Source organism: Xiphophorus couchianus, chromosome 4 (genome assembly GCF_001444195.1).
Source record: "Xiphophorus couchianus chromosome 4, X_couchianus-1.0, whole genome shotgun sequence".
NCBI classification, from domain to species: Eukaryota; Metazoa; Chordata; class Actinopteri; order Cyprinodontiformes; family Poeciliidae; genus Xiphophorus; species Xiphophorus couchianus.
Genome location: NC_040231.1, coordinates 15,243,717 through 15,271,629, shown reverse-complemented (window position 1 = coordinate 15,271,629; position 27,913 = coordinate 15,243,717). Strand labels below are relative to the sequence as shown.

The following is a 27,913-nucleotide window of genomic DNA, read 5'->3' as shown; positions in this document are numbered from 1 at the left end:
ACTACTCGGGTGTCAAACTGCTGATAACTGTCACTTGCATACCAAAGCTGCAACAAAGAGTAAAGGGAATATTTTCAAGTTGTGTGGACAAATATAGGTGTTTATACTTTTTTTTGCCGATTGCTAAACAATAAAACATTTGCTGCTTTTATTTTCTAGTAACTGAATTGATTAAATTTCCTCTTTAAGATATTCATTTCTGAAAATAAATGAGCATCTTCATATAAATGTCAAAATTTTACACTAGAATACAGCTATCCAAATATTCCACCATGAATCATACATAGCTGTAGAACAGGTTCACTGAAAAGGACAAGGAAATAATCAAATGGGAGTTTTGTGCGTTTAGCTCGGCTGGTTTTATCATGATAAATAAATAAAACGAAACTGCTAAGTGTGCACAAAGACCGATCACCTCAAAAAATGGCAATCAAACAATAATGTAATCACTGGCAGGTCTACAAAAATGATGTTGAGTATGAATTTGACCCAAAAATACCAAATCTTGCATACCAACTGTACATTTAGATGTTTGTGATCATCTCAGTCCTAAGCGCACGTAGAAATACAGACGTATCCTGGGGCACTGCAGGATAAACCTGCTCTGGTAGTTCCAGCTTTGTTTGACTTCTGAGATGAGATGTCAAAGCAATCCACCCTCAGGCGCTATACAATAAACGCATATCGGTGTGTGTGTTTGCACGGGAGTGCACACCTTTCGAGTGCCATCTCTGTTACCCTCACACAAAAGACAAAACCCCAAATATCAGAGACATCCTGAAACAGACGCACAGTGGCTGCAAAGCGACGCCATCAAAGAAAGCAATTCCACTGGAGAATAAGGGAAAAAGCAAAAGACAGACGAAGATGCCGAGAGAAAAGTGGTGCTGTGCTTGGAGGAGATCAATCGGGTAGACAAAAGAGTTTAACCACTGTCTGAACTGTCATTATACAGTAGCCCTCCATTATGGCGCTACGCTGAAGAACAAAGTGCACCACCTCCTGACTCGACCCTCCTCTCGCTGTCCTAAATGCAGGGACAAAATGTCTGCAATAACCAAAAGGAGCTGTCCTCCTTCCTTTTAGCTTGTGTGAATTCAACTGACAAGTTTGTGTATGCGAATGTGCACAGCTTATTATTCATACCTCACCTCCCACTTCTTTCTTCTTCATCGTCACCCCCCACCCCACACCCACAACCTGCATGACAGCAGCTTGCAACAAAAACAGAGAATTCAAAAGACCAGCCACCATCCATCTCCCTCTTCTCACCTTCTTCCTTTCAATCCTCCAGCACAAACACACACAGCGTAGCTACAGAGGAACGGTGTGTCTTGAGGGCAGGCACAAGCTGAGGTGACTTTCTTCGTTCCCTCCCACCCTGCTTCTGCCTAACCCACCCCAACAGGGCCATTTCCTCTGTCTGTTAATTACATATCAGCTGTGGTACGGCTCGCCGGGGCTGTGGTTGTGTGCATGTGCGTGCATGTCATCTGGGAAGTGTGTAGTTGTGTTCTCTGAGACACCGGCGTGGGCGTATGACAGAACAGTCTGGTTACGCTTCACAACGCTGCTTAGAGAGTGTGAACCCACACATGAAGAGGCACACATTCAGCCACACAAACACACATAAGAGCCTCCTGTCTGTGTCCCTGGCTCTTTGTGGCCCTTTTCCCCCTGAAGTCAAGCTGCTGCCTGGATGGCTGTGCCTTTCACAGTCCCCTTCTGAGGGGGGAGACAACAGGGCCACCACTCCCTGGAGGAGGGACTCATCTCTCACTTATCACCACAATCACCACCATATCCTGTTTAAACTCTTTTTTTCCATCAACCTTATCTGTTACAGAAGAGAAAGGTGGCAGTATGATTGTTTTTTGTTTTCAAAAGAAGAGGGAGAAATGACAGATGTTCCAGATCATGAACTCTACATAGACCTGCCAAGGATCTTTGTGTGGTTTCTGCACCTGTGGTGTTCTTTGGTACACGTTACGCCACATAAACGTTAAACACACACACCTAGCCACTCATACACAGGCCAGCTTTCATGTCACACAGACCTGGTTGAATTGTACAAGTCTGCACTGCAAATCTCTCAGTGCCTGGGGACCCTACTGCATGTAACATATTTTGGTTGTTATCATCTTACAACTCTCTCTCTCCTCCTCTCTTTGTCTCCCTCCACAGACCACCTCAGGAGATGAGCTGTGCTTCTGCTGCCTTCCCCTGCACACGTTCCTCACTTCAGCCCATCTCTCTGCTCTGTTCTCTCCTCCTCCCTGTGATATACTCTGTTAGGTTGTAGCTGCCTAATTAGCACTGCGAGTGCTCTGCATGGGCCTTGACTCCCAAGTGGCTCCACCAAATACACACACACACACACACCGATAAGCACAGACACAGACGCTCACTTGACTTTCCGTTGTTGGGTCCAGTTGTTGAGAGTTACCCTATTATAATCCTGTAATTGGTATAATCGTAGTGTGTTCCTGCACATACATGCATGTGCTTGTCCAGGTGTGTGGATGCCTGATGAGTGAATCGGTTTCATGTGGGCACTTGACATTACAATGACCACATATCTCCTAATTCTTCACAAAATAATTGTTATCCTGTTAAAGATGCCAAAGAATATGCCACAGAGCGGTTTTATATTCTTATTTAGCACAAAAGCCTTAGTAGAAGTTCAACTTTGTATGATGCCATGTTTGACAGTCAAGAGAACATGCTAGCATGTAGGCTACATTTGCCACAAAAAAACTCATTGCACACCTGTCACATTCATGTAACTGCAGGTATGAAAGGTGTTCTCATGACCTAAAGTGGAGCTGCAAAAAAACATTGTTTCTCTTATTCTTTTTACATTAATATTTTCCTACCACCTTCGAGCTTGAAATCTGTACCAGGTGTGGGCATCAAAAGTAGTCAAAGCCTACCCAACTCATATCATTGGCAAGCAAAGCATGACTGCATCTCTTTGAAAACCTCTTCCTGGAGACAATGGTATGCATAAGCTGGACACCTTTTGCATTTAGAACTTTGCTATCTTAATCCCACAAGGTGTTTTAGCATTTCTGAGAGATAATTTGAGTTTATCAGAAGTTGACAAACTCAATTTTATGTAGTCATAAAGGGATAGAAATGGTCAGAAACAATCTTCAGGCAGGCTGTGGTGTTTTAAATGATGCTTGTCTGGTACTAAAACAGGGCAGTGATTATACACATTTGACTTTTCCCCACCTTGGATTGAATTGTTTCCAGTTCTAAGATAAAGCTAAAGCACCTGCTGTGGTTTGCTGCTGCTGTAGTCCGTCAGATTAAAGGTTTGATGAGTTCTTGTGCATTCAGGGACGGATGTAAGACGTGGTTAGTTAACCCAACGTTTTCTCAGTTCAGCAGTTTGTGAAACAAAGATCGTTACATTTAAAGTCATTTAAATCCCTTTAAATCCCATTCTGATTAAGAGTTTGAACTTCACGACATCTAGACAGCTTTATGCACTGATTTTCTGCCATATGTTTGGCTGAGTCACCTATTATGGTCAGTAATCGGACACGTATAGAGAATAAAGTGGTCAGCAAGTGTATAATAGCTTACCATATATTGCATCAAACTAGTCCTATGACATTCCTGTAACGATTGCAGTTCAATACATTGTACAGATTCACTCTAAATATAGGCAACCAAACTGATTACTATAAGATGATCTTTTCTATAAGGATCATCTTATCTTATTCTAAATTTGATTAATGCTCCATCAAGTCTATTTGCTCTCTCATCTAACATTAAAAACTTACCCGCCTATGTTTGTGGCTATGTAAGTGCAAACTTTGTTAATCTCTCATCTCAGACCTGAGGTGCTCCTTTTTTCAACGGTTTGATTTAGAGATGCACCAATCAGGTTTCACCAGATGGTGTTTGAGATAATTCTTTTTTCAAGATTGTGACGTAGCGAAAAAAAAGGTGCTGTGGGTTTAAAAAAATAAAATAAAATCATCCTCACATTATTGTCACATCATAGGTCAACATGTTTAAGTTGACCCAGAAGAAAAGATAAACTATTTTAAAAAGTAATTGATATATTTTCCTACAGAAATGTCCTTTTAAAATAACTAAATAACACTCATTTTTTAGGAAAAACATGAGGTGTTTTATAAACATTTCCTTTAAAAAGATAGAAGGATGCCAAACATCCTTCTGTCAGAACATGGCCTTACTGTACATTTCTTCTGCTTACTGAGTTATTGCATATCATGGCAGTCATAGGCAACAGCAACCATGCGTTGCCGGTGCGTAGTCATCGGCAACGCACAGGGGAAACCCATATGGTTGATGTGAAACTGAGATAAGAGACGATGCAAATGAAAGACGTGAAGCAAAGATATAAACAGACACACACAAAAAGAGTCCAAAACAGAAGCTCTTTAGTTATGCAAATATCAGCCACATGAAGCAAGTTTAGCTGGCAACTGCAGGCCTTCTGTCAGAGCATTGACACAGCTCTGTCCAGGAACTGATTAAAACACTTGGCCACAGAAGCCCGCTTCATTTCTTCAGGCATATGACTGACCTTGCTCTCATACACAAGGAGGCAAGCTAACAAACCGACACATACAATATGACAGTCAGCTGATGTAGCAGATACCAGAGCGAGAGAGAAGCAGGGGAAACAGGAGAGACATGGAAGCAGAGACAGATAGAGGCCAAAAGAGAGATGATGATGTGATAGCAAAAGAAAAGGTGATTGTTGAAAAGTAGCCCCCTGGCACAATGCTGGGTTATAACAGAGTGTGAGACTGCAGGGCGTACAGAGACAATACTGATAAACACAAAGTATATGAGTCATGCTGAAATACATACACATACATAAAACAATTGGTAATGAAAGAAGACACACACTATTAGGGCAATAGTCAAGTATGGTCAGTATTGACCGTGTGCATGATCCGCTTATCTGCTGCTCTCATGTTGCCCGTGTTGTGTTTGTTTGGCAAGCGCTTATCAGGTTCTGGGGTATGACAACGACAACAGCAAACATGAGCTACACAAACATACAAAAATCTAAAGTTATCCAAAAAGGAGTTCTTTGGTGTGGTTGTAGCAAGACCGAGTGGTGTGAAAGGAGGCATTTTACTTTTTCAGCTTCTCTTAGGAAATTTATAGCTGAGTTAACATTGCGGAAAACAGTTTCAGGCCCACTGCTGAGAACTATGCCTTGTTTTATAAAAGAAAACTCACTGGAGAAAAAAGCTGCATGCCTCAGATGCTGTTCAAAGGATCTAGGTTTGGATGTGCTGCAAAGGAAAAAATGGACCCTACAAAGGAAGAGACACAATCAAGCAAAGTCAATAAATTGGATGTTATGTTCTGCTTCAGTATCTTGTATATGTTTGAACATCAGCTCACAACACTTGGCCATTTCAACAAATGAGAGTGAGTAAAAACAGTAGTTGTGAGCCTGCCTACATGATCTATCAAAGTTTCTTTTAGGAAATGCATGAATCAACTGACTTGAGATTACAGTTAATTTTTTCCTTGACTGGCTTTAATCAGAGATCAATAGCTCAATCAAATTTCTTCAAGTCAAACATCAAACTAATGATCCAAAAATAACAAAATGTGCACTTCACTCACTTCTACATGCTGGATGCTTGAACATAAAAATGAACACTATTTCCTTTCTTGTGACTTAAGACAACAAGTATCCTAAAACTTGAGGGCCAGTCAATTATTTATTATGGAAAGAAAATATTACAAATGAACAAACAGCAATGTAATGGCACAGGAAATGTACCTGGTCCTGACACACCTGAACACTATGAATCCCAAGTCCTTGACCTCAATCTACTAGGCACTAGTCAAAACAGGACCACATCAAAAATTACTTGACAGTTTTTGGAGGAAAACAAAATCTGAATTAGTCAAAATCACAATTGACAGGTCAGACTTAAAAGGAAACCATAAATAAACCACAATAAGCCTGATTGGTGAATCTATTAGTTTCCTGCTTCTCCAAACTATATGAAGACTATGTAGACATGCAGATGACAACCTCACAAAGAAGAGCCAAAATATAAAATTTGGTGCCAGGGTTTTGATTTAAACTAAGTCTGAACAGACGCAGACAACAATAGCAGGAGGATAAGCCAATTGTAAATGCACTTTCATGAAAGACCAGACCTTCTTTACATTTCCAAAAAGGCTTATTGGCTATCAGTTTTATTTAGTTCAGTCAAGGTTGATGAAAAGCAGGTTTAGTTTGTTTTGACATCCAGACAAGACATGAAAAATGTTAAGTGGCCTTATCAGTGACAGAAGAAGCAAAACATGGAAGGTGTGAAAACAAACACAAAACAATGCTCTTGAGTTCTCTAAGTTATTACAGCTATTTTTCCCTCCATTTGTTGAACTGTCTGTTTGCCTTCCCCTCAGTTAAATATTTTATGATCTATTTGTTCAACTGTCCTCATTGGTCATCACATTTACAGCTTACATTTATTTTTGTTATTCTTTTTAAACACCCAGTATGAGGATTCTTGGACACACAAATCCAATCAAATGCACCATATCATGCCTTCAACCAGAATTTAGCAGCACAAAGCACAAAGGTTTGGCTGGCAAAGCACAGCAACAGAGGGAGAGAAAAAAATGGCAGAGGTGGAGGGAGACACGCTGACCGAGAAAAACCCTCATTTTATAAACATCCTACAGTGGTTTTTCTTCCAACACACAACCAGACCACACAGAAACCCTGAGATGACACACACAGCAGCAGCGTACGCTCCCACATTTTCATACCACCTCAGGACATTGTTATAATAGTAGTCAAAGCCAAGCCTCGCCCAGTCAAACACATCCCATTCTTTCCAATTGAGAGCTATGTAAACCCATGCAAAAGTCCCTCTACAGTCTGTGCTATTCAAAGCTATCAATGTGGGCTGTTGATAAGAAAATGCAAAGTGGGTCACCTTTAACTCCAGGCTCCTTGTGTAAACAGAACAGAGAGCTGCTTGGGACTCTCCTAATCACTCTCTAAACAGAGCCAGGTGCTGCTGCCACAGACAAACTGTCACCAACACTCTGCTCGGCACAGCTGCCGTCTAGCCCCCAGACATCACAGCACCACAGGCTACCATAGCACGACGACACCTGAAAACGTGCCAGCTTCGTAAAAAGCAGCATTGCAGTGCTAAAGGTTAAAAAACCTTCAAACGGCAGATTACTAGTAAGAAACTGCACCTCTGTGCAAAATCTGCTTAATTTGTCTTACTTATACTTTCCTCACATGCAGAGCCAGCAAATGCGTGAAAGTCTGATGAGAAAGATGAGAAATTCAACTAAAATCATTTAATCCAATTCATAATTATCTGTTTTGCAGATATGCAGACGACACTTATCTTGACCTGACTTTTTGACAAAGTCCATCACTACATAAATGGAAGAAAACACCAAACTCCTGTACGTTGACTTTCCCAGAAGCTGTATCGCCAAATAACAAGCCACAGCAGACAAACACTGGTGCTTCAAGGTAGCAGTGATATTAGAGATGCACAAATCTGGCTTTTCCAGACTAACACTGATTTCCTGTATTCTTTAAAGTCTGATGTGCAGGTTCAGTTTTATTTTTTAAACCCAAAGGTCTATAAACGCATGAGGGAAAATGTGCTGCAGGTTCCTAAATAAGAGGAGTAGATTTAAATCTAATAAATAAGAACATACAAGAATGTCTCCATTCAAATATAGTAAAATTTGTTGGTTGACGTGTTTATCAACTCAAACTGGTAGTAGAAAAATATCTAAACTTTCAGTAACCTGTCAGAGCGTAACAAGAGAAAACAGGCAATTTCAATTTCTTTGCACAGATTGATGCATATCTAGGTGACCTGAAGCTGTGGGGGGTTCATGTTGTTTAAAAACAAGCATGCTAAATATTGTGAGTGAGCCCCTGAATCTTGAGTTAAATTGACAAATAGACATAGTTAAACTACATCTGTGAGGAAGACTGTGACTCAGGCCTTGGATCATGACGAATCCATAAGACTGACTCATGATCTTCCAACAAAAATCCCCAAACTTAAAAAGAGCACATCGATGTTTTTCATATAAGAGACAGAAGGACAGGACAAGAGTTTGACATGAGATGATATTCAATAAATCGGCCAGTTACAATGTAGGCAGAAGTTAGAGTATATGTTTCAAAGATTTGCAGATGTCATTTCTACTGTATGATCAAGTGATCATGTTCTAAAATTAGGTCAAGATTCATGAATGTCTAAAGAAGGTAATAACTTTGCTGCAGAGAGAAGTTACATTATTACTCTTGATTAAGATACAATTTAAGACTGTTGGCCTTTAAGATATGCGGAAAATAGCATGAAATAAAAACTAGTGATAAAATATGCAGAATAAAACAAACAAGCCTGTAATGTTTCAAACATGCTAATCTAAAGTTGGTTCACATTGCCTAGGGAATCACAAAAGGTTACAAAGTTACCACAACTGCAAAGTTGTGGTAAAGGTACAGGTAATTCAAGTGGTATCAAAATTATCAACAAACCAATTTATGAAACTGCCCAAACTGTAACACTATATCATCAGCAGTAGCACACTGATTAAAACAAGAGAGCTTTGTAGGTTTACTTACACCTTTCATGTATATTGGCAGCTTTGATACATTTAATAATTCAGAAACTTAATAGAATGTGATTAAACGGTGATGTTTGTCCAAGCATATGAAAAATTTGGATTTAAAATGCAGTTTTTGTGTATGTAAATAAAGCTGGAAACTCAACCCCAACTACATGAATCCACAAAATCACAACTTGAGACTTCCATTTCAAGCATACAACAAACAATTCCAACAAAATATCATGAATACATAAATAAAGCTGGTAGAAAACTGTAGTTTGTTTCCTCAAACTGATTAAACGGCTTCCACTTACTTTTCTAAAGACCGTTTTAGATGCTTTCAGTTTCCAGAACAATGCTGATCAAGAAATCACCCTGTTGGTGTAGTGTAAGATGCCAGGTTCAGTGTTTTTAACATATGAGGAACTTCCTGTGTGAAAGAAAACAAAATAATCTAGCAGTGCCACCGGATGACTTCTGTGGCAAAGGGGAGAGCTAATGTCTAATTTTGACCTCAGCTGCAAATAAATCATGACATGTTTTCATAAAGTTCTTCATACCACACATATGTGTCAATAACTGCCTAACATATCTTAGGAAAAACTGAAATTCACAAACGCCACAAACTGCTAAATGACAACAGAAGGCTCATTTGATAAAAATAATGCATGTATGTTATATATGTGTATATTTAGAGCATGTTAAAATATTCTAATATTGAACTCTTATACATGGAACGAATGAAACAGGAAATCGCTGTGTACTGTCAGCATTAAAGGTGTCTCCTCATTACTTATTAATTCACCTATAATGTGTCTTTCTGTACCTCACCCTTCTGAGCAAAAGGAGGATGTAAAATTATTTAAGGTACATTTACAAAATGATAGATAAAATCAGAGCACAAAATGCCATCGGGTATTACAGAAAGGAGGATGAAAATAGGACGCTGTGATAGGTATTTTGTTTGTGCTCCAAATACTTGATGGGTGATTATGCTACTGGTTTCATTATGCCCTCAAAAATTCAGAATATCTTTCTTTATTATTTTTTGTTTCATTCCTGTTAGCAACATAGCCAGGTTTTATTGTTAAAGAATATTCTCAGCTGCTGTTTGCATGGTGCTTAGTGAAAAGTCACTACAATAACGAAAGTGACTTTTTACTAAGCAAAATGGCTTTCACAAGTCAGTCACAGTGGTTGCCACACCTTTTAATTTCTAGCCACCAAAATCAAAGATTTGTGAGAGGACTTTTTTGAGAGCATACAAGTAATACTAATAAGTCAATTTAACAGGGTATTTTGACAGCACCAACCGCGTCAGATACAAATATAGTGTTTTCATTAGTGTTACTTTTAAATATAACTTGTGCGATTCTTAGCATGAATATACTTTTTATTTTTTGTTGCGTAATTTGATTTCTTCACAGAACTTTTCGATCCAATACATGCACTGATTTGCAACACAAACTCCTACTTTGGGAATGAATTAACTGGCATTTATTCCAGTGACTAAACTACATAACTTATCAAACATATAAAAATATATAAACCACTTCATTTGAAAAGCAATTATTTTTGGGGGGGCGGGGGGCTTTTGGTTGCAACTTCTTACAGGTTTAAATATAAAATGATTAAAATAAATTATCCAAGCATTTCAGCATTCAACCTGACATATTTTGCAGCCCAGGCATTTGAAAGCTTGGCAACATTTGAAAGCTATTTTAATTCTCTTTAAAGTAAAAAATAATAATCATAAGACCGTTTTAATAATATTGCTAACAAACCTAATGAAATCCTACAGAAAAAGGCTCCAATTTCCACATCAGGAGGAGCTAAAACACATAAGGTTCCTCCTGGCTGCAGGAAACCTCGGTGTGCTCAGTAACGCCTGTTGCTTCGCTGCTGTTTGTAGACCGTGTTTTAAACGTGGAGTGTGTGACGAGTCTGATGAGTGGTGGGTCTCTCACTCTCGGTGTGTGTTCACTACAGAAGCAGCTGTTGAACGCGCCTGCGGCTCTAAAGAAGTGAAGGAGCGCGTGGGAAGTGATTCAACACGGTCCACCTGCCACGCGCACGCGCCTGACACACACTCACAAAACACACACACACACACACGCCTTCTACCCCCAGGGTCAAACCCCGCATCCTGGGAGCACCAAATGGTCAAAACGTGTCACTGTAACAGTCAGTCACAATTACGCTGAGGAAATGCCCCTGTCCGTCTCCTCTGTGGGAGCACCTCAGACCAGACAATTTTAATGGAGCCAGCCTGACTGGAGTCTCCGCGCTACCAAGAAGACAAACAATACAGTTTTTACGCGAACACGCGCAGACAGTTAAAGGCGAAAAAACACTCGTTTGGGCTGGTGCTTCACATATAAATCGGCACAGTTCACCGGTAACATTGTTACAAGTTAATTTGAAGGGTGGGGGGTCGCCCGCTATTCTTTCTAACCCCCTTTTAGATGTTGTGCGCATTTAAACACGACCACATGAAAACTCTCAGCGCTAAAACAGACAAAATGTGAAATATAAACATGTAAATGGTCACCTGAAGGCACCGGAGCGGCTCTTTCTTTCTTTTTTATCGCTTCTCTTTCTTTCACACGTCAGAGCGCGCGCGCGACAAGGGCTCACGCACCGACCTTCGGAAACACACACACCCGTTTCCTCGATATAGTAATGACTTCCTCAACAAAACCCCCGCCGTATGCTCGCTCGTTCACACGAACAACCTCCAACCTCCAAAACACAACCCAAGTAACAAGATTTACACAGAATCACTCACCGCAAACAAATATGGGGTTATTCCGCCGGTGTTCATAAATTAGACAAAAATAATAATAATCATAACAAAAATTCTCCTGTTAATAGTCAAAAGCTCGGATCCATCTGCCCCGCGTCGAGAGCAACCACTCGGCACTTATTGTTGTCACGCAAGAAGCTCCAACGCCCAGCGAGGCCACAGGGACTGAGTAGAGCGCAGCAGACCGCCGAGGAAAGGAGAAGAGAGGCGGCCGGCTGCTGGGAGCCGGGAGGTGGAGCTTCCGCTCCGGCGGGGGCCGGACACTCATGGGAGACAAGACGAGTCGGTGGACGGAGCGGGCTCTGGGGGGAGGGTGGGGGGCGGGGTTGAAGCACCTGCTGCCCCTCCCCAGACCACAGGGCTCTCCCCGCATCATTTTATTCACAAAATGCCTCACCCATGTCAAGCCAGAAAGAAAAGAGACACTTCTTGGACATTTAAATAAAGAAATCTAAGTTTAGGCCTTCCTTCATCTACTAATGACGAATGACAGGAAACATAAGAAATTAATTTTTCACATTCACCAAGCGTGGTGAATTATTTAAAAGTGCATGTGTGTTCTACTGATGTTTATACAGGCAACATTAATTATTTGTGTTTATGTCCTCATATTTTATGCTTTGCTTATTTTATGCTTTTTCAACACGCAGGCAGTGCCAACCTAAAGCATACCAGCAGAAATTACAACAGTGAGTTTGGACGATTTTTATTTATTATATTGTAATACAGTTGTAATTAAGGGGGGGAAAGTTATGTTCCCTCAAATCAAAGACGTACAGCTGTGTTCTGTCTGTAAACAAGAGTGTCCGTTTTTTGACGTCCAGTCTATGGTTTAACCTTATCTTGCTACAAATAATTGAATTTCAAACCAACAATCCAGCTATCAACTGTGATCAATACCATGGGATACCACAGAGTTAACGACATCTACAACAATGATGTGAGGATGACAGGAAATTACATCACTCTTGGGTTGGTCCTAAAGTTGTATCCTGGTTTGTAACAGATCCTAAGGACCAACAGCCACCAATAGAGTAGTTAAAAGGAAAGCGTAGTTCTGGTAAGTGTCCACAAGGGGACAGTCTGCTATAAAAAGCACAGACTTTTCAACTGAGTCTGAACCTCTGTGTGGCTTATCAATTGTTTTCCTGTGGATTAGATAGCAGAGACTGCACAGGCTGTAAAATCAAAGCCACACTTGTAAGCACTAAATGCAGGGTTTTGTCCAAATGCCAAGGATGAAAATATAGGGATTAAGCAGGTAATGACTAGTAAGGAGGTGGGATGAAACCCTTTGTATGTTGTTTGGTGAATTTGCTAAATGCATGATGCATTGGATCAAATGTGAGCTTAATTGCATTTTGTTTGTGTCCCCTGGCCTATTAGAATTTTATGAATTTACAGCGAGCACAGCAGGAGATAGGCAAACATCATTAAACTAAGACAGCAATCCTCTTAACGCAGCACACATCCGTTTAGAACCTTCTGGTTTCTCCCAGCTTTTGTACAATATCCTTTACCTCCACTTGAACTGAGAGATGGAAAGAGCTGCAACAAGACTTTTTAAATAAAAATGGAGCTGTGAGAGCTCTGATGGACCTTCAGTATAGGCACAAATAAAATCCCCTCTTCAGTTTATGTACTCAAAGATACCAAAAATGTGGTAAGCATACAAAAAAGTATTGCATACAGTTTATATTCTTGTCCAATTGTATAAATGTATGTTTCTTCTTTCATATCACAAATTGCTTACATTGTATTAGCCTTCAGTTATTTAATTAGATCTTTCTGTCAGGAATGTACACAAAATTATCATCTCTTGCATCACAATGCAATTCATTACCACATTTTGCTGTATGAGGAGTGTCAAATCACCATGCATAAATGTGCTAATAATCTGAAATAATTATATTTTCAATTATACGTACTAATACATTTTTGAAGATACAGTGACACTAAGCTTAGCTGCCAATCCAGGAACAAACCAAGCAGAGACAAAAAGTTTCATTAAGATGTACAGTGTAGGTTTATATAATCCAAAGTGTGATTTTGCATCTGTAATTGTCCCCATTCCCTGATTTTATTGTGCAGTTTTTCCTTCTCGCTGCATATAACTGCAAGGAGTCAGCATTTAGCACGAAGCGTAATTAACATTTGACTAAAGGAGTGTGAAAACAGCTTTGAAATGCCTGGCCCATTTAGATATGGAGTGGTTAAACATTTGCCTTTTTGCCGACAGTTTCTGGCATACTTTCAAAAACACACATTTAAACTGTGGATCTTTCACAGCTTAATTACTCAGCTGCAGGTGTACGGCTGTCTAACTACAGGAATCTGCAGGGTGTTCCTCCTCTTCTCCTCCTCCCGTTCTCCTGTATAAGTCTTTCTTCTTCACCTTCTCCACCTTCTTCGTCTGACACTGATCTCCACCCTCCAACCCACGCCTACCGTTCTATCCCTCATTCATTTAACTACTCGCCATTTACACATAATCTCAACACTGCTCCCTCCTCCTCCTCTTCCTCTGCAGCCCTTGCTTCCTCTTGCACCACCTCCCTTATTCTCCTCTCCCCAGCTCACTCCCTCTCTCAGCAGCGGACCTGGCCTTAGGCATCGTTAGCTTAATTTAATAAAGGGGCTTAAGCTTTTGAGAGGCTTTTCAAGGATCTGACTGCTGTTACATTCATTACAATCTATCAGCCACCAGAGACACAGCCTTGTTGCATGGCTGAGAAAGGGAGCAAATGTGTATGTGTACTTGGCGTGTGTCTGTGTGAAAGGGGAAGTTATACTAATATTGCTTTTAATTATTAAAGCCACAGCAGAATCATGCTCCTTGCTCTATTCCCTCGTGCTCTGGCGGGTAAAACCTCATGTTTAGCAAAGGTCACTGTGCAGCTTGTCACAGAATACATGTTTTTGTCAACTTGGGTAATTTGTACATATATCGAAGATTATGGGTCTAGAAAGCAATATGTGTTTGAAGTAGTAAACACTCCCTGCCAAAAATGTGTATGAAAAAAAAAGCAGAACAACAGCCCCTTATGTCTATCCTTGCCTCCATTATGCTGTTGACAAGTGGCAGCTTATGTAGCCTTTGCCACAGGGGAAGCAAAGGCAGAGTGGACAGGCCAGAAAGGACTTCATCCACCCCCTTTACAGATAGCTTACGATGGAAGATATGCAGGTTTTGCAAGCAAAGACCAGCAGCTTTGTGCATAAGATATTGTGTGAGTGAGGGCTGGAAGGCATAAGCAATACCTATGAGGAACGCTTTCTAGATTCTTTTCATGCAGCATGATATTAAATTAAGGAGAGAGGAGAGAGGTAATTAACATGCAGATCGGATGCTGCACAGAAGAAAGAGGGTCTGAACAAGTGACAGGTTAACTGGAAAACAGAGGCAAAACAGTGAGAAGAACAACTTGTACTGTTGCTCACTCTTCCGATGTCACACATCTTAGCAGAGCAGTCCTACACAGATGAACGAGGAACTAAAATGGCCTGTATAATGTTGCTATTACTTTGTTTATAGCTTGTTAATTTTTTTCTTTACCAAGTCAAAAAATAGAACATTGTTGCTTTTGCAAAAACCTTTAAGTTACTTTCTAATTAATGAAATTATCAACAGCACAATTTCAATCAGTTTCATGCAGAAAAAAGGAAGAGCTCCGTGCAGATCATTATGTATGTACGTGTGTATGAGCACAGTAGAAACTGAACGTATGATGCCTTTCTTTAGACTTCACATTTGCCTTTAATGACAGAGAAAAACAATCAGTTTTTGACATTTAAACATTTTTAATACACATTTCTTTTGTACTGATTTAACCGAGACCTTTCCCCCTCTAAACCAAACACCCCCCAGGTTTATTCTAACTGACAAGTACACATGGCCAATCAGAAGTCACCTCTGTTTGCTTCAACTCATCAGAATAGCAGAGGATTGGTCGTCTCCAAGCTTGTGTGTGCTCGAGACGTCTTTGAGGAGATTAGATGAGTGTTGCACTGTAATCTCTTTCATGTTTATTTTACATGGCTGTAAAAACGCTGCTTATCTTCCCCTCGCCTTATTTACTTGCAAACACATGCTGTGTTTCTGCAGGCTAAGGCTTACTGTTAAACCGGGGCAAAGATAGCACAACGAGAACAATAAGGAAGTAAACCTGATAGATATATGGTGAAGTGCAACAAAAATGTGAGTTTAGCAAGGGAGACGAGAATGAGGTTGTGTGGAGTGAAAATGTGCGCTCCCTCCCATCGGTGTCCAACGATCTGGGTGTCTCTGTGTGTGTGTGTATATATATATAGGGGTGTGTGGGAGCAACAGGGGAGTGTGGTGAGGCCTATTAACAGACGTAGCGATAATAGGCATGGGGAGCCAGGATGTGTCTGAGCCACTGACCTGCCCATTAGCTCTCTCCAGTCCGCTAAGCCCTCACATCGATCACCCAACCACACATCATTGATCTGGAAAACCAGGCAGGAGCACACTACTCAGGCACACACAGACCGGTGTTGCTGTGTGTGTGTGTGTCAGAAGGAAGACAGGTTGGTCTTGTGTCTTTAATTTTCCTGAATGTTCATCAACAGGCCTCTGGGTATGAGTGGACACACCAATATCCGTTATTAGGAATCGCAATGCCTGTTATATCATTCGTCCTATTATTCAAATGTATTCCACCTTTCCACCAGTCTGCCATGATGTAATTAACAATGTACACTCCTCTATTAGCCACGCTGGCATAAGCTAATTGTTAGCTGTCACTGTGAATGTTCAGAGCACACAGACACCCTTAACCCTTCTCTATGCACATTGTCCACACATGCAGCACAAGCCAGAAGAGGTTTACAGTATGTTGTGTTAACACACGTCCTGCACTTTCTTGTCTTGTTCAACTGTACCTGGATGCAGGTTGTGCTCTAATTATCATAGCCGATAGTTAAGAGATGAGTCTTTATGAGCTGCTAATTCGATCGAATTGCTTTTACCACCATGGTATAAATAAAGCATCACTTGCTGCTCCTTTCAGTAAAGCAGGTGAGGTACCAGATTTTATGCTGTAAAAAATTGAATAACGTAAAAACTGTGAGGGAAGGATAGAAGTAGAGCCATGCCACAAAAAAGGTGGTAACAACAGGACCACACCTTTCAGGCACCAGCAGAGGACAATTTATAGAGGAGGGAGAGGAGGACTTCATGCAAATGCTGAGTTATATTTATGCAAATAAACTCAATTTTCTTACTTAAGCAAATGTTGGGAGTAAGGTTATAACAACCTGGTGTTTTACATTTCAACAGCCATGTTCTCTGACCAGCAACCCTTCCGTGCCTAAATGTGTAGGCCCTTCTTTTGCTGCCAGAACAGCCCTGACCCATCAAGGCATGGACTCCATGGGACCCCTGAAGGTGTGTTGTGCTGTCTGGTGCCAAGGTGTTGGCAGCAGATGCAGGCTGCAAAGTGGATTGAAGCTGTCCAGCACATTCCTCAGTTGCTTGATTGAATTGAGATCTGGGGAATGATCCTGGATGGGCTAAGTCAATACCTTATACTTGAACTTTGGTGATACCAAAACCATTCCTGAACATTTCTTGTTTTGTGGCATATCACATCGTCCAGCTGAAAGAGCCTGCAGGATTCAGTAGATGCAGTTTATATGAAAGGCTATTTATATGGTCTTCAAATATTTTAGGCTGGAGCTAGCAGTGAAACGTCTATCCACGTGGATAGCAGAACAAGAGGGTAACTATCAAAACATGACCCAAAGTGCCACAGCCCCTTCTGTTGGCCTGCCTGGTTCTCAGTGCATCCTGGTGCCATGTGTTCCCCAGGTATGGGATGTATCCAGCCATCTACATGATATCAAAGAAAATGTGATTCATCAGACTAGGCCACCTGCCTCTGTTACTCTGTGGTCCAAATCTCACATGCCCAGATTCAGCCTGGGCATCCTGACAGGTGTGTGGCTACAAGCATCAAGCTGCATTGCATTGCCCACTCAGACACCTTTTTGCATAACTTCTTCACCAATTTAGACTACAGCAGCTCGTCTGTGAACAGCCCCAAGGAGGAGATGTTCTGACCTATTTATCTAGCCGTCACAACTACGCTCTTGTCAAACACGTTTAAATCCTTATGCTTGTTCATTGTTCCTGCCTCTAGCGCATCTGTTTTGAGGATCAAATGTTCATGTACTACCTATTATTTTCTACCCATTAACAGGTGCCATGATTAAATAAAATCTCTTTTTTCACTTCGCCTGTCAATGATTATCATGTTATACTTGATCACTGTTAAATTACTGGATTAAACAGATTTCAAAGGCAAAAAAATCAATCAAAAAAGATACTAACAACCTTCTCTGCTTTCTTCTTCATGATTGTTTATTTCTGTCCTCATCTATGATGGATCTACAGCAAATTAATATGTTGTTTTTACTACCACAAAAATATACAATAATTGTTGATGGTGCTTTGTTGAATTTGCTGTTTATTTAAGTTACTTTTTGATCTAAATACCACAAGGTTGGCAGCAACCTGGAAGGCTCCAACTTTCAATGTTAATGGATGTGCCCTGGTTTCAGAAAAAAGTACCAAAATAAACTCAGAAGACAGAGGAGGTGCCCAGAAAAGAAATGTGTGTCTCAGACGTTTTTTTTTGTTTGTTTTATGGATGCAGCACAAAATGCTTACAATTCAGCAAAATAGAGAGAAAAAGACAAAGATGAATGAGCTGTAAGTGGTGAAACATTTATTGTAAAGAATAACTTGTAAAGTATGCTCTTGTCTTTTATTCCGATAGATTTCAAGAAAGACTAAATTAATGACCCTAATGGATGAGACAGAGGAGACGGAGTGTTATGTAAACCCCCAAGGAAAACCTTTGTCACTTGTTTTAAAATGAATATGTAATCCATAAAACCTGCAGATCTTTTCAATTATCTCCACCTTCTCACATAAACTCCCCATTTCTCTCACCCACTCCCACAAGCCCACTTACCCAGAGACAGATGGCAAAGGGATGATGGAAACCAGACCAATTATTTGTCTAATTATGACTTATCACTTAGCAGCATAATCCACTATACTGTCTAGGTTGGGTATTCATGTTGGGCAGATAACTGGAGATTAGGTAAATCTACTCCACTCAAATCTTTTCCGACTTTTATTTATTGGATTTTGTTTTTTGAAGAACAATGTACAGCCTCAATGAGTAGTTTAGTATTTTAGCTACACTTCTGTGGTATTTTATGTATGTGATTATTTTACTTGCACATCTAAATAGATGTTGGTCTCCTTTGTCTACAAGACAAACCTGCCAAAGCAAAGTAAATATGTCACCTTACGTTACCTTTTACACATCATACGGCTGAGCATAGTAAGTGGTGTTTTTCATCATTTAGTAGCAGATATATTCACAATCTCTGTCTATTATTATGTACAAAGCACAGAGTGGTAAATGCATAGGAAATGAAGAAAGGGAGGAAGAGATAAATGTAGCAGGAGCCAGGGTGAGTTCAAGCCCATGCTAATAGGGTAATTGCATTGATTTCCATTTAGCTGCACTCTCTGATGTTATTTACAGCGTTTAGTCCTGCAAACAGCCCCCACCCCTTCCTCCTCTCCCAGTTTGCTTTTAACCAGCTGTGACAAGCTGTCAGCCCCTTTTCCCTCAACACCCTGCTCCTCTTCACCCTTCTCACAACTGCCAAAACAGACAAATACATTATTAGGCCATTATTAGTGGTCATGCTTACACATCCCTACGTCCTTATTCATTCCAGCTTCACAGTTTCTCCTTCCTTCATAGGAGAAACGGTTCTCCGCCATCTGGCCTGAGAACTGAGCTGCTTTGAAGTGGCTCCCCGAGTGCATAGAGTTTGAGAAGTGCCTGTGTGTGGTGCCACGAAAGGTCAGCTGGGTCCTTTTTGGAACAAAGTGTAAGAAAACTGAAAACCTTACAAGTGTTAACATTAAACTATGACTTGTAGGTCAAGGTGTGTTTCACCCCTGAAAGACTTTTCACAGGAGATCATAGAGTCATAGTAATGAGAGATGGAAAACCACTGAATTTGACAGATAGCATAGATTTAGTAACATTGTAGAGGTCCGTCTTTCCTTTTCTTTGTACAACAATAGGCAATATGAGAACAAAAGAGAGACTGCATGAGAATGAGAGTAAGCAATTAGCATGCGGCAGACAGTGCGCTGCATTAGTACTATATTAATGTGGTGGTCACGTCCAGGACAGAGACGGAGTGCATTAAGCTCATCATCACTCTTCTGCACAGATCAAGGACTCCGACAAATCCCACAACCGGCCACACCGGTTAAAGAGCAGCAGGAGATGAGGTAGATTTTATTGTGTGTGATGTACAAATTATGTTTTAGGCTTGTTTGTGTACAGTTGCAGAGTGTCAGGCTTCATCATGCACGAGAGTTTTGCACCTAAATATCTGTCATAAAAAAGGAGGAGCCTGGATAAATCATATATATGTAAGGTTGAATACATGATTATAGTACACTTAACCAGTTAAAATGTAATAGAGATTTGCGAAAGTCATAAAACGCTAAGGCCAGTAAATTTTATTGCATGTTAAAGCACAGATGGCAGGACCTTTTTGTCACTGTTTGACTAGATAGTCTCTGAACAGGATCCGGAACGTTTGCAACTGGATCTATTGTATGAGAGAGACATCTGTAAATACTGTTTAAAATTAAACATAATAATAATAAATATCTGCTTTGCAAAACACTAAGGGTAATCATAAAGAGCAAGCACAAAACAAAACAAAATAAAAATAGGAGTAAGGTTACAAATGTCCTTCAAGGTGAGTATCAGGGTTTTCAAGTGATGCGGTGTTGACAGCTAAGAACGTTTTATATATCGTGAACCAAATATTTGGTTAAACTTTACTGATATATTGGGCCTGTTTGTACATGCATTCATGTATGTCACTCTCTCTGCAAGTTAAGAAAAGAATTGTTGATTATTAAAGCTACTAGCAAGACTTTTCTGTAAAATCAATCCAATTCACCTTCAATACAGTTTTTCACGTCACTGTGAGTTTTTCTGGAAATGTTTAATTTTGCGCTTAATAATTTGTTAATTAAGGTGAAATTTACCCTCTAGAAACATATTTCTGTGCACAAATGGTTCAAGTCAAAATGCTTCTGATCAGAGTTCTTTAGATTATATTTTTTATGTTGTTTGTTTTCTGCTCTTTGTTCAGAAATTTTTAATCAAGTTTCTCTTTTAAAGTTGTCCACTTGTATTTTGTTTGGCTGTAGAGGTTTGAGCCAATGGGACAACAATGTATGGATTTAGACACAATACTAAAATACTTTGAAGTGGACATGAATTGCCAGATTTCAATATCCAATATCCATTTAGATATCATCTTGAGCAAAGTTACAAAAAAAAATCCATACGGTCTGGTCAATAAGATTTTTAAGTCCCTACAATATTTAGATATATTTAGAATCAAACCGTTTCAAAAACTGATAGGTTGGATACTTAAAACATAAAAATAAAATCCTCCAGTGCTTTAGAATCTGTAAAAATCTCTCAAACATTTCTCTTCTATCATAAAATTCACCAGTGCAAGATGATGAATTTTATTCCTGTGCCCTTGTGATGTCATCATCCTAAATAAAAAGAAAGCAGCATAAGCTTTTGACCCGTTTTAGAACTAATCATTTTTTAAAATGCAGCAGTTTAAATTGATTACACGACATTGTTTTTATTGTGAGTGCACATTTGTTAGTAAAAAATGTAAAACTGGATAGAGTCTTTAACTAGTGCAGACTGATTTGAAAAGGGGGAATCTAAAAGTACATAGTTGTAAGAGCTAAACAAAGCTATTTAAATCCAGAAAACACAAATGGGAAAAATGTAAGAAATGTTAAAGAGAAAAGAAGGATAAGGGGAAAAATCATTAAAAACAGCTACAGTGAAACCCGGAGAACACTTAGTTCTACTTCATTACAAATCAGATCCCTAATCTTACTTTTGTCTTAACAGCAGAACAAAACTAAAAAAAAAACCACACATACAGAAGTAAGCCATACCTTAGATTGTTCCAGATATTTCTGAGACTTCCAGCCACAAGACCATCAGCAACAACTCTTTCACTGTATTTTCTTTTCTTTACTTTGTATTTGCTAAGCGTATTCTCATTTCATTAACAATGCTCTGTGTGGGCAGTACAGTGACTTGTTAACACTACAGGGACACTTGGTGTATGTGCTATGCATACATAGAATTGTAACACGAGTTTAGAGTTTATCTACATGATGCTGCAGTACAAGAAGTGGCCACAGAGTTTTCCACCATACCTTATTTGTGACATGGCTATATAAGCACAATATGGGAGCATCTGGATTCATTAGTATGACAATCAGTTTCAGGGATAATCCACTAAATTCGCCATCTGTTGATGGTGAATTAAGAGGTTGCCTCAGAACCTTCCCTTAAAGTTGCTCAGGGCCAAAGGCAGTTTAAGAAAAAGGCAGAAGTTTCTTTAATTTAAGCCTATTCCATTAACTGTACTTCCTACTTTCTTTTCTATTTACCCCAATTTTATTTTATTTAATTAAATATTGAAGGCCCATTTGCTGTGTAAAGCACCTTTCCTCCAGCTATTGGAAGCATCTTTTTTTATCTGCCAGCTTGCTTTCTTCCTTTTAGTCTTTGAGACATTTAATTAATTTAGTTGATAAAAACATAACCATACAGCAGAACAAAATAATGTCGGACTTATATTGTGCTGTGCAAAGAGCTACCAGTACTAGCAGAGGGGCTACGATGAATTTGCTTTTACAAGCAAAATTAGCCTTGGTGCCTCTAAAAAGCTGAAAGCACGTGTAAAGATTGGGACACTGTACATTTGGTGTAGGTATGTCCTTTCACTACCCCTCCCTGCCTTACTTTCCTTCTCCCTAGGGGCTCAGGCAGCAAAGTGAGAACGGTACTGTAAGACGATAAAGGAGGCTAAGGCGCTTCTATCCCCTGCAGAACACACATACTCAAAGGGATAAGCTACGGGCTAGTCCAGATCCTCGATACACAAAAAACATGAAGAAGCAGACGTTACAAAGCAGAAGCTCTCGTCTCGGTGCTAAGCAAGCAGGGGAAAGGAGGGAGGGAGGAAGACGAGAGAATGGAGGGATTTAGTTTCCATCTAAAGGATGAACATGCCATCTCCTCCTCTCAGTTAGAACAGACTCTTGCATCCCTTTTGCCTCTGATCGCCAATTCAGCCCACTTTTCAGCTCAGTCAGTGTGCCCTCAAAACACCCACTATCATTGGACAACTGGGTTACTGACGACTGATACATGAAGTGTTTTGTAACACTTTGCATTCCAAAGCAACATAAGCTATGGCTACGAACACTGGAAACACGTTCTTCAAGCCAAGCACACACTTCACACTCCTCCGACACACTTTTCCCATGCAGATGGTGTGTTTAAAACCAGCAGGGACAGTCTCTGCATGTGTGTGTCGGCGATATGCATGCAAACTGGTCGGCGTACCCTCGACATCTCACCTGGGGGACAAGGAATTAACACGAGCAAATTTCTCTGTGCTCTTTTTTGTTTTGATGGTAACAAGACCATCTGCTTGCCATCCTGCTCCACCAAGGGGAAAAAAAATAATAAAGAGAAGCGGATTGCACTGCAGTCAAGCCCCACGGCCCTTCTCTCTTCACCGCACTCTAGATCCCATCTACAGTCACTCCAACACAATGAGGGGCAGAGATAACACCTCAAGGCCATAGTGTTGCTGCCCCCATTACATCCTCCTCTGTGGATTTCAGATGAACAAGGGTGACTGATCAGAGAACATCACAAGCACTTTCATCCACAATAACGCATAAAAGAGGAGCAGCATTCATCTGAAGCACACAAATTAAACTGATTATCAGTTTAATTTGAAAATCAAAAATTTTGCAAAGAAAAAAAAATCTCATGCAAGTTTAAAAATTCAAGCTTGTTTGCCAAGCAAAAAAACAAACAAAAAAATGATCAAACTTGTTGTTAAACAACTATAATAATTATTCAGTAATAGATTTTATTACAGATGATAAGAAAATAGTGCGCAGAATTTATTTAATCATTATACATGGTATATTTTCTTCCGGATTCCTGCCAGAGAGTAACCAAAGAAATCTGCGTCGCACTTTCAAATAATCCCAAAATATCGGTTAAAATGTTTTTTTCCCATTGGGACACATATGGGTGTCAGATCTAAACAGGAGACATGATGCTGTCATAAGCATTCACAGACTAAAGCCAAAATAATAAAAATAATAACCCAGTGTATGCAAGATTACATTGATATGATAAAGTAAGTCATTGGTTTGACTCCCATACTGAAGTCTGACACCTGCTCAGGCCATATTTGTCTCATTAGGATCCATTTTAGTTGTGTTTTTATACAAGTTAATGGAACAGGACAGTGTATTTCTGAATTAAACATAAATGTAATTTACATTCCTGGGTCTCTTCATGGTTGGTAGCAGACTGCACACAATGAGATGAGTAGATTACAGTTAAAAAAGTGCCAGAAAAGTAGAACTATGAGTACAGCAAAGAAAATAAAACATTAGGTGTTCTGTGGCCACCTGTTACACCTGGACAGTTTGTAGACCCTGGTCCTTCAGCTTGTTGCCAGTGGTGATCAAAAGAGAATCCATAAACAAACATGTATAAATTGTTAATTTCACATGCAAATCCAAAAAATAACGCTGAATCTGACTGATGTCATTCCCCTGCTTGGGTAGCTGTTTTAATATCCTTATGTGTGTGGCAGTGTCATCTCATGCTGAAAAGAGACTCTGAAACAGAATGCAGCAAGGACTGCTTAATCTATAATCATAATATTAGCGTTTGCAAAGGGCTGGTTCTATTGTATTGTATTGTAATATTTGTCGGTTATTATTTTGAGTTTTTATGAATAAACATTTTGCACATCAATAAGATATTCGGTCTGTTGAATGGAGTCTCTCTCCTGGCACAGATGACAGCACTCATGATTTTAAAGGCCACAGAGAGCACTAAAAGCAACAATGTTTTTAATTCAGTTTTCTATTATTGTACAGCTACCCCCTTGAAAAAGTCTTTATTCACTGAAGTCAAAGGTAGAGTGGCTCTTTTAGTGGGGGACACACTGTTGTTTTCAGAAACAATAGTCTCAATTAATATCACACTAACCAAAATAAAATACAAGAACCTTCATTTATTATTATTCATCTGCAACAACTATGGTTACAGCAGTAAATAGTGATTTTTTGAGTCTGTTATCAAACATATTTTGAATAAATTGAGATCAACCAATGTATTCAAAATAAATAATGACCACAGTGACTGACAGGACTTGTTGCAAAAAATGAGTTGCCCACCCCAATGTTAGACTATAGTGCTGCCCTATGACACTATGTGGTCTGATACAGCTGACCACGAATAAATACAAGCATTTGCAAGTTGGCAAAGTCCCAATGGCTTTGTGCAAGCTAGCATGGGAACCATGCCAAAGTCTTTATTCTCTTTACTAGCATTTAAATGAAATCTTCCACTTCTCCTACTGTATTTGAACAAAAATAAAAGAAAACTTACAAGTCAAAACAAGCATTTCTATTCCAACCCAGCTTTAGAAATGCGCATAAAAACATGCTGAGAAGAAAAAACACATGAACTAATTTTTACGTGTGTGTTTATCCGTGTATTAGAATACAGATGGGGTCCAGTAGGCTGTTAGAAACCCTCTTTGACAGAGGCTTAACAAGGCCATTACCTTGTGGCTCCTGCATCTGTTTCAGTATTGAGGTGCCAAGAGACAAACACGGCAGCTTGGCAAAAGCTCAAGTTTGCAAGAACACACAAGCATTTCAAAACTTTTATACCGTTATTGTCCTTTTCTAGGCTTTAATAATAGAGTTGACTCTTTTTGTGCCATATGAAGGATTGTTTTTGTGCATTTTGCTATTTAACTAGATAGAAGAAATACGAAAACCAGAAGTGAAAGAAAAAGTCAGATTTAATTAGCAGCTAGTTAGAAGCAAAACAGTTGAGTCCAATTAAAGTGTGTATAGTGGTGTAAAAAACTGCACATTTTAAGTACTATCTTGACAATCAAGGCTATATACAGTATTACTGCTTCCACCAGCAGAGACACTTAGACCTGGCTTCTAAACTTTGACTAACCATTGGATAAAAGGAAACCATGTTTATCTTTCACTAAGATAAACATGGCTAAACACGCATCTATAGCTCTGTGTGTTTTAGAGGTGTGGCTGTTTGTACAGAAAGTGAGAATGTGAGAATGCACAGTAGGGTATTTGCAGTTGTCGGATACAATTAAGATCCCTCATTAACAGCCAAACTCTACAGAGGCCATTTAGAGCAGCCCAAAACTCAGTTTTGCTGCCACAAACACACGCTCTCCCTACATCCCTCCCTCACTGATCCCTCCACTCCTCCTGGCAGTGTCTCCCCCTGCCGGCAGGTGCACACTCCGGTGGCAGCCAAAGTGCCAACCTGCCCTCCATATGCCCGCCTCCGCAGTGCCAGCTTATTCTTGCCACTCCCCACTAGGATTCAGCTGGCCGGCCCTCCTCAAATCTGTTCACGCACCCCATCACTTGTCCTCCCTTCCTCCACACACACACACACACACACACTCATCCCTTGCCTTTTTGTGTGTCTCTTTCTCTCTCGTTGACATCTTTCCTCGTTTATCCCTTTTCTCACCTTACACTGCATTTCTCTGACCCTCATCTGATGTTCAACACTCTCCCGAGCATCCCTCCGGCCTCCAGTTGTCGAGCTCTTTTCTGAGACCTTCACGGACATGAGACTCAGAGACTGGAGCGGCCACAATCAGGTTGAGGATCCACATCCATCTGAACAGGAGTGCAGGAGAAGTGAGTGTCAGATCGATACATAATCCCTCAACTGGTGGTGCTCTGGGATTTACTTGGAAATCTGCTTCAAAACGAGTGACATAGGCCGATTTTAGTCACCAGCTTCTAACCCCACAACATTACTGCAAGGTGGAGAGTGTGTTTGTATTCATGCACTGACACCAATAAACAACTTGGATCAAAAATTCCAACAAAGGAAAAATGTGTTGTGTCACCAACAACAGCTTTTCTGCGCATGATTCCAGGATGGGCACTGACTATCACAAACAAAGAGGAGCAAGACTTGCATAACCACTACAGGCTATTTCAGTGGCACAATAGTTGGGGGGATTATGCTGATGCTAGTCTGTGCACAACAAAATAAAACTTCTGGTCAGAACAGGAGCAGAAATTTGCAAAACCATGTAGATGTAGGTGGATTTTTGTGTGCATTTGTATATTTGTTTATTTATTTTTTTATGCGATGTTTTGTTGCAATAACTTGCAAATGTGATTTCTTACAGATTTACTAGGTTTTCAACATATTGCTTTTACTGTAAAGTATTTAGTGGTTTCATCTGTGAAATGTGCTACATGCTAACGTTATTTACTTACTTTCCTTTTATCTCTTCCAGAGAGTGTCTGTTTTTAGATTTCCGAGACAAGATTTCTCAAGGCTCCATGTAAACCTTCAACTAATGAACTCAAATTCGAGCTGCTGTCTTGGGTGACATTGTGCTATGCATTGATACCCAAGTTTTCCATTCCACATATATCATCATCAATATCTGGCTGCTTTGTTTCTTCTCTTTTTCTTTCATACTTTTTAAAAATATATTTCTCCTGTTTTTAAAAAGGATACTTGCCCTAAAATTGTGGAAAAAAGTAGGTAAGAATAATTTTATATAATGCAGTGAGTAAGATTTACATGCAGTTCCTGATGCTGTGCTATTTATTTTGTGGTTGCTTTATAAAGCTTTCATAAACAGAAAATGATGGAGCTGTAATCCTGTGCCTTCGCCTCATTATCCATCCGTCTCCTCCTGAGAAAATCATCTGACCGGTTCTAGAGTGTCTTATTCAGGTCACATCCATCTTCTACCATCCGTCGTCGAGCCTCTCGGCCTCGCACTCAGCACGAACGCAAATTTCCTGTGCAGCACTAATTCTGATAGGATATTAAATCCAGTCCTTGCCCCATTCAAAGCCACCATCTAAGAACGACAGGCAGCGAGGAAGAGTGAGCGGAGGAAGATGCGGACGAGGCAGGAGAAGATTGAGAGAGGGGGTAAAGAAGAGAGAGAGAAAGAGAGACCTCGCCTTGAGTCATCTCCTGTCATTAACAGGATGTGATGAGCTCTCGCCGCTCTCTTAATCTGCCTCCCATGATTCAATTCCACTTCCTGTGTGCCGAAAGGATGGTAGCTCGGCACCAATCATCCACACAAACAAGAGCACAACTCAGACAGCAGCATCCTCCGCAAATTAAGTGGGAGACAGAGGTTATTCATTCATTACACTCCATGACTGTACCAAATTACACCTTTCGCTAATACAACAAGGTCTTTGGCTGTTCA

At 40.0% G+C, this 27,913-nt stretch overlaps 1 protein-coding gene across 7 annotated transcripts in view; it reads right to left on the bottom strand.

The window, feature by feature from the left end:
- gse1b (Gse1 coiled-coil protein b) overlaps positions 1 to 27,913 on the bottom strand; it is a 182,606-nt gene that overhangs the window by 35,799 nt on the left and 118,894 nt on the right. For 2 of the 7 annotated variants that reach the window (XM_028014092.1, XM_028014088.1), the window contains exon 1: positions 11,414 to 11,642. The exons of 4 other annotated variants lie outside the window; for them this stretch is intronic. The gene's annotated coding sequence lies outside the window, so the exon portion shown is untranslated. Of the gene's footprint in view, positions 1 to 11,176; positions 11,275 to 11,413; positions 11,643 to 27,913 lie in introns of those variants that run through there. One more of the 7 variants, XM_028014091.1, reaches the window with a different exon arrangement.